We start from the raw sequence: 7,500 nt of genomic DNA on the forward strand, positions 1-7,500 counted from the left end.
ACCTATATTGGTCTCTCTCTCTCTCTCTCTCTCTCTCTCTCTCTCTCTCTCTCTCTCTCTCTCTCTCTCTCTCTCTCTCTCTCTCTCTCTCTCTCTCTCTCTCTCTCTCTCTCTCTCTCTCTCTCTCTCTCTCTCTCTCTCTCTCTCACACACACACACACACACACACACATTGAATTCCGTAAAAAATATCAGAGTTCTACAATGGGAAATCATATTATTATTATTATCATCATTTTATCTCTCCCAGTAATAATTAATGAAGCGGTTACCGATGTACGTACGTGAATATCTAAAATGTAGATAGATAATGGAATATTTTGGGAATGTTTTGATGAACAATTTTGTGATACCCTCGCGCCGTGTGTTCCTCATCTCGTGTGACGCGTGAGTGACGTCATTGTGCGTCACCCAGACACTGAGGTGGTGACGGTGGTGGTGGTGGTGGTGGTGGTGGGGGAGGTAGTGGTGGTTGTAATACTATTTGTTTGTTTGTTATGCTTCCTAAGTAGCTTTGATTTTTTTTCGGAATGTTATGAAAAGTGAGGCAAGTAAGTTGAATTTGAAGATGAAACAATCTCTCTCTCTCTCTCTCTCTCTCTCTCTCTCTCTCTCTCTCTCTCTCTCTCTCTCTCTCTCTCTCTCTCTCTCTCTCTCTCAGTGTGCCGTATCTCATCAGAGGGGAGGCGTCTTGTAAGGGATGAGTCAATGGATTCAATCGCTCCTTCATTAAAAGTTCATCAAGGTAATTAAAGGCGGTCATTAAAAAGTGCGTGAGTTTCGTCGTTCTCAATTTGGTGATATCATTAGCGCACCATTTTCCCGCCGCCGTCTGGGTGGGGCGCTAATCAAAATTACATTTCATTTCCAGCCCGAGTCACCAGTCCCAAGTGTCTGGAACCCCGCGCGTTGCTCCAGGTTCCTTCCTGGCTTGGGGCTTTCCTGGGACCCACGACCCTCGCGTGCAACATGAAAAGTATCGCTCCTTGTCGCCTTCTACGAATCTGTATCCCGTTTCAGAATCTCCGAGGTCGTAATGGAGAAAATGCCAGTGCCTTGGCCAGCCCCCGCGCCGAAGTCAGGCTGTCGTGGTCGGAACAAATCAGTGGTCGTGTTGTTTTCGCGATTCACCGACTTTCACATCGATTTTTCCCCCGCTCCGACCAATCGTCGTTGGCGCCACAGCACCCTAAGCGCTGATTGGCTGGCGCTACGGGGTGCTTGTGGAGTCAAGCTTTTATTATCGTCCCGCCATCGCCCCGCCGGAAGTCGCTCCACGCTGCAAAACTCACCGGGTTTTCTAAACTTTCCGGATGCGAGATGACGCAGGCGGCGTGGCAGAGGCACCATGAGGCCGCGGCGGCCGCCATGAAGCCACCAGGGGCATGGCATGCCCAGGTGGGTGTGTGAACGCCCGGGTGGACGGAGGGCGGCCCGGGGGAGACACGGGCCGCCCACGCTGGGGTCGGGACCGCGGGCGCAAGTCACATGACGCGCCAATCAATCCACACCCCGCTATAGTGACGCCCGGGCCATAGCGAGGTGCTGCTTCAGCCCCCTCACCCCTGTCCCGCTCCACGCTTCCCCTTGCACTTCCCCTCCCCACTTCCTCCACCCCTCCCTTGCCTGGCTGCTCCCGGCCCGCGACAAACAGGTGAGGGGGGGATGAGAGTGTATTAGCAGCTGTCCCCTTTACCTTCCCATACTCTCTGCCCTCACTACTCACTCTCACCTCTCCCTCTCACACTCCTCACTGAGACGTAGAGTCAGACAGATAAGGCAGAAACCTCCAAACTACCGTCACTGTCGAATGATAAGTTAACCCCTCTCTTCTCACTCGCCTCTCTCACCCACCCTCCTGTCATCACGCTCCTCCATACCCACGCGTCCCCCACAGCTAGGCCCTGCGGCACACCAGTGCGTCAGGCACAAGAGGGAAGCATCATGCACGTCTCTGGGTTATTAATGGCCTCCCTCCCTCGACCTTCCCACGCTCTCTGGCCGTGAAATCTTAGTATACACAAATAAACCACAGGAAGCGCGCCACACCCTCCTCTACTGCCCCCGCTGTTGAGTCGTCAGTCTAAGCAAACATGAGGATCGTATGAGCCTCTAAGTGATGCTCTTGTCCTAATTTTCATCATTATCTGAGTTGTTTTTCTTATTATTTTCATTATTTCCCCTCGTTGTCGCTTTTGTGGCTTGTCTCCCTCACACGTTCCTTTTCTTTAAGTCCTCGCTGTTTCCTTCGTAGGTGGTAAGGAATTATTGCATTGTATAAGACTCATAGTGAAGTTTATAAGTGTTAATTTCATCGTAGTTTGCCTCATTGTCTCTTGTGTGTCTTTCCTCACCTCACACGTCGACTTACTTTTAATCACTACTTCCATTATAGCTCGTAAGAAAAACACTAAATCGTGCAAGTTTCATAACAAAGCGAATAAGTGTTAGTTTCCTGCATTATCTGCCTCATTGTCGCTTTTGTGGTTTGCATCACCTCACACAGCTATTTTCTTTTTTTCAGTACTCACTATTGTAGTTTCGAAGTTCATAAATAATAACATATAAAACTTACAACGAAGCGTGTAATTGTTGATTCCCTTCATTATCTACCTCAATGTCGCGTTTGTGGCTTGCATCACCTCACGCGTCGATTTCCTCACTGTTTGCTCCAAGGTTCGTAAATAATAACATCTCATTAGACTCGTAGTGTGGCATCTGAGAGTTAATTCCCCTCAGTATTCGTCTCATTGTCGCATCTTGTATCTTGCATCACTCCACACCACTTATCTCCACTCCCAGATACCTTCCCCCGGCCCTCCAGATGCTAGAATATGCTGCTCAGTGGTACCCTGTCTTTGTTCGTCTTTTAGGTGGGAGGCGCGGGAGCAGTTAGAAGGCGAGGAATAATTCAGGTGACATAAAACTCAAATCTCGGGGATGTGGAGTCGGCACTTACTGAGGCATGTGTGAACGAAGGGGAGGGAGGGAGATCTGTGTCGCTGGCAGGACGGGAACACTCACGCAGTATTGTATTATATTGAGTTAAGTGAGGATTGGAATCGTGATTATGACAAAGTGGTGTAATCTCTTCCTTGTTGTGCAGGCTCTGTGTAGACATTGGTGTGTGTGTGTGTGTGTGTGTGTGTGTGTGTGTGTGTGTGTGTGTGTGTGTGTGTGTGTGTGTGTGTGTGTGTGTGTTTAAGTTTGTTTTATGTTGTGGTGTCTTTAACTCCTTCATTACTGGCCTACAATTTTACCTTGAGATTTGTGTATGATTAGTCCATTTTATTGACATTAGGAAGGGTCTATGGAGGTCAGAAGATTAATGGCCAGAGTCTTCACTATTTTACTTCCCCCACATAAGTTTCTGAAGCTGTATAAAATCACTAGATAGTAACTAGAATGAACGAGGAAACGCGTCATGGTAGTGAAGAGCTTAATGTTGTGTATACTGGTGTTTGTGAAAAAGTTGTATTAAGGATCTTTTTACAACATCGAAGAATCTGTTTTAGTTTTGTTTTGGTGCACCATGTTCATTGTTTTATCTATATTTTATTTGTTTATTTATTTCATTTCATTTATTCATTGATTTAACTTATTTATTCTATTATCTGATCACTTATTTATTATATTAATTGCACAAATAAAACACATCCTGCAATTCCTGATAAGCGACAGAAAAAAAAAAACATTACAACACTTATTAACAGAAAATCGTAACTTCTACCTTTTAACTACTGGATAATTGTGGTAATGGAGACTTCATCCGAGAACTAACTGAAAACAACGGAAAATGCTCAAAACCGCGCATTTCGAATACATGCGATTACTCTTCTTCCGCCCATAATTCACTATAAAACCTAATATATAGTGCAGCAGGTACCCTTGTTTTGTACCACGAGGTCAGGTCTTCTAACATGTATTTTTTTTCTTATCTATATATTCCCTATTGACATTATTATTTAAGGACTTTTTTTTCTCTACCTTCTTTTCCTTTACTCCTACTCCAGTGTCCCCTTTTGAATAAAGAAATGTAGCTTCGAGCAGGTGTTCTAATGAGGAGAGCACGTTTGCTTCCTCAGGTGTACTACGATAAGATCAGTGAGGAGTGAGGGAGGCAGATCAGCTTAACCCTTCCACCGGGTAACGAAGACATACACCAGACCTTTCCTCGAGAGCTGATGTGTAATACCTGGCTGGATTACTATGGCCAAATATCACTTATACCGAACCTATCATTACCACACCACACGTCGTCTCCAACCAGCCCAGTCCCCGCCCAGATACACCATAAGTGGGTATATAATTGCTTTACCGTGGCCAGGAAACACATACATCGTCCTTAACATGTTCCAGATGCCTCGTGATAGCCTTCCAGGAGACAGAAATCATAGGAATGCACAAATGGTTTAATCCACAGAGCACCATGATCAGGAACACAGCACACTGGTAATGATACACATCCTTTTCTCTCTCACTTTCCTTCATACGAGCATACAATAATCTGAAACAAATCTGGCATCACTTCGACTTCTTTTCAAGGGCTCTAGTTCAAGTTATATGTGTCTCTAAAGGTGTTTTTACAGGTATAGTGTCATATTAACATTATTTCTACATTATAAATAATATAAACACTCGTGAGAACCCGGCCAGTCAACTCTGTAGGATTTGAAAATAGCCATGTTGAGAGAGTAAAGAGTATCTGAACACAACCATATGACTCATATATATTCAAATCTTCTGTTCCTCTTCTTCATTGCGTCTTGCTAATAATAAACTCATTAAAGGTCATCCATGTTCGCCTCAATAGGGTGCCAGTTGCCTATCTTCCTGTAATGCAACTTTCAAGCTGCCAAAATAAAGCATCAGGTCAACTATTAGGAGTGCAGAGAGAGAGAGAGAGAGAGAGAGAGAGAGAGAGAGAGAGAGATTTAACTGTAATGGTATAATTGTTTGGCACTAATCGAAAGTACTGTACAAAAACATCTATCAGTCATCAAAATACAATCACAAAAACACAACACACCTGATGATTGACTTCATGTTACTGGGAATTATTACAGGAAGAAAATTCTATATCAACTCCTGAAACTTGTCTTGGGAACTGTTGTTGTTGTTATTACTTAGTGTTATGCGATACGAAGAAAAGGAGTAGTATTTTTTGGTACGCTTATGAGGAAAAAAATGTTACGTCTTGATGTAATCTGTTGAAGTATTAAAATCAAAGCTTCCCAGAGACCGACCATAGAATAAAGGAGAGACAATGCTACGATTTTTCTTCTTTTTTTATCATTATTCTTTTCGCTTTGGTGTTTCTTGAAGGTTATAATATCTTTCCCTCATTTTTTTGTTGTTGTTTTACTGCCTTCTGGTATTTTGTCTGTTTATCTGCCAGTCTTTTTTGTCTGTCAGTTTGTCTCCTCTCTTGCTTACAGATCCCTTTGTTAGAGACCTGTCAATTTTCTAATGTATGTTTTCTGTGTTCCTTCTGTTACCTCATGGAAATCTTAAAGCACATTAAGTTCCCGTAGTGCGTTATTCAATCAACATGTTCTTTATTACATCCTTTCTATCAACTCCTTCTGTAAGTCCATGGAAATTTTATAGCATTACTGAGTGAGACAAGCACGTTATGTTTCTTCCGTGTCGCTTATCACTTGAAGGAATGCAGGTATTAGTGAGAAGAGCCAATGTTAGTCTTGTTATTGTTACTCATCGAGGGTTTTTGCTTTAATAAATTTGATTGATATATGGTGATACTTGTCATTGAAGGGAGAAACTAAATCATACGGCATTGCATCTGTTTCCTCTGCTTGTCGCATGAAGGAAGGCAGTGCTAGTGGGAAAAGTCAATGGAAATCTTGTCATGTATTAGTTAGTGAGTGTTCTCAAACGTGATTCTTGCTCCCGAGACAAAGGTAGAAAAGCAATAAGATGATGGATGTAATACTCTCTCTCTCTCTCTCTCTCTCTCTCTCTCTCTCTCTCTCTCTCTCTCTCTCTCTCTCTCTCTCTCTCTCTCTCTCTCTCTCTCTCTCTTTCTCCCTCTGTCTCTCTCTCTGTTTTTAAGGGCAGCTACAGCATTTGAATTGCGTCATGAATGAACTTTGTTTCTGATTCAACGATTAGATTCACAAATCCCGCTGAAAGATAGGAGATTTTTTAACAGATTCGATTGGTATATGCAGAAACATGTTATTAGAGAGAGAGAGAGAGAGAGAGAGAGAGAGAGAGAGAGAGAGAGAGAGAGAGAGAGAGAGCAACCAGCCTGCCAGATAACCAGATAAAAAGACAAACACACAGACAGACAGACGAAAACAAAACAAAGAAACACACACACACACACACACACACACACACACACACACACACACACACACACACACACACACACACACACACACACACACACACACACAGAAGAGGTAGGAAAAAACGAACGGGTGTAGTAGATTTCGCACCAAATATAGAAATAAATTCAGAAAATGTAAATTAAGTGTTTTATAACTGCTGCTGTTGATGATGATGATGATGATGATGATGATGATGATGATGATGATGATGATGATGATGATGATGATGATGAAGCCCCTCGTGTTCCGGTACAACTTATTAATTTATTTTATTATTTTAATGCATGCCTTGTATTGTTTTACGTGAAAAAAAAATGTATATATTTTTACTTACTTTTACGTTCTCATAAATTCACTTAGGTGTGTTTGAAGAGAAGATAAAATGAAAGAAGCTAATCCACTGTCGTCGAGTTCAAAGGTGTCTTAGAACGAGACCACAATAATATTCAAGACTTGTTACCTTCATGACTGTGTGTGGAACGTGACAAGACAAGAAATAATGACACTATAATCTCCCTTTTATTGTTGTGGAGTCCAGTGGGAAGTATACGTATATTCAGTGGTCGAGTAACACACAAACACACACTAATGCAATCACCTCTACTTTGTTCACCAGTCTTCAATTCTCTGACCTAAGAACCTAGTAACGGCCAGGCTTTATCACTGGATTGCCAGCAGACTATAGTTCACTTTAGTCTCGGTAACATTAACTCGTGCATTCCACTGTGTTCAACTCTCTTATCAATGAATCTCGCACTTATTAGTAGATTGAGGGACGTAAGACAGTGGGGAGGACTTGAAGATAAGTGGAATAAGAGTATAAGGTTCCTCGACTTCTTATCACGACTATGTGCATCTTACAACACTTATTTCACATTCACTGTGCTTTAGTCTGTTCTGTTGTGCTTGATAAATGTGTATATCTTACTTAAATCTTCTCCTTCTCATCATCTTTACTTTCATTCTCATCCTTGATAAAAGCGAATGTCAATTGAACTCCTCTTTCTTCTCCTCCTCATCTTTGTGCTCTGTCGTGCGTGATTATTGTGTCGTGGTACATATGATACAAGGTGAACATCTTAGTTGAATCTTCTCCTTCTCGTTCTCATCTTCATCCTCATCCTTAGTATAAGCGAACGTTAGT

The 7,500-nt window shown here is 42.6% G+C and overlaps 1 protein-coding gene and 1 long non-coding RNA gene across 14 annotated transcripts in view; one reads left to right on the top strand and one right to left on the bottom strand.

The window, feature by feature from the left end:
* Positions 1-7,500, top strand: part of LOC123516581 — a 299,402-nt gene that overhangs the window by 267,009 nt on the left and 24,893 nt on the right. The window lies entirely within an intron of this gene.
* Positions 1-7,500, bottom strand: part of LOC123516585 — a 27,007-nt gene that overhangs the window by 11,614 nt on the left and 7,893 nt on the right. The gene's annotated exons all lie outside the window — the stretch shown is intronic.

The sequence above is a fragment of the Portunus trituberculatus genome, chromosome 41, assembly GCF_017591435.1.
Source record: "Portunus trituberculatus isolate SZX2019 chromosome 41, ASM1759143v1, whole genome shotgun sequence".
Taxonomy (NCBI): Eukaryota; Metazoa; Arthropoda; class Malacostraca; order Decapoda; family Portunidae; genus Portunus; species Portunus trituberculatus.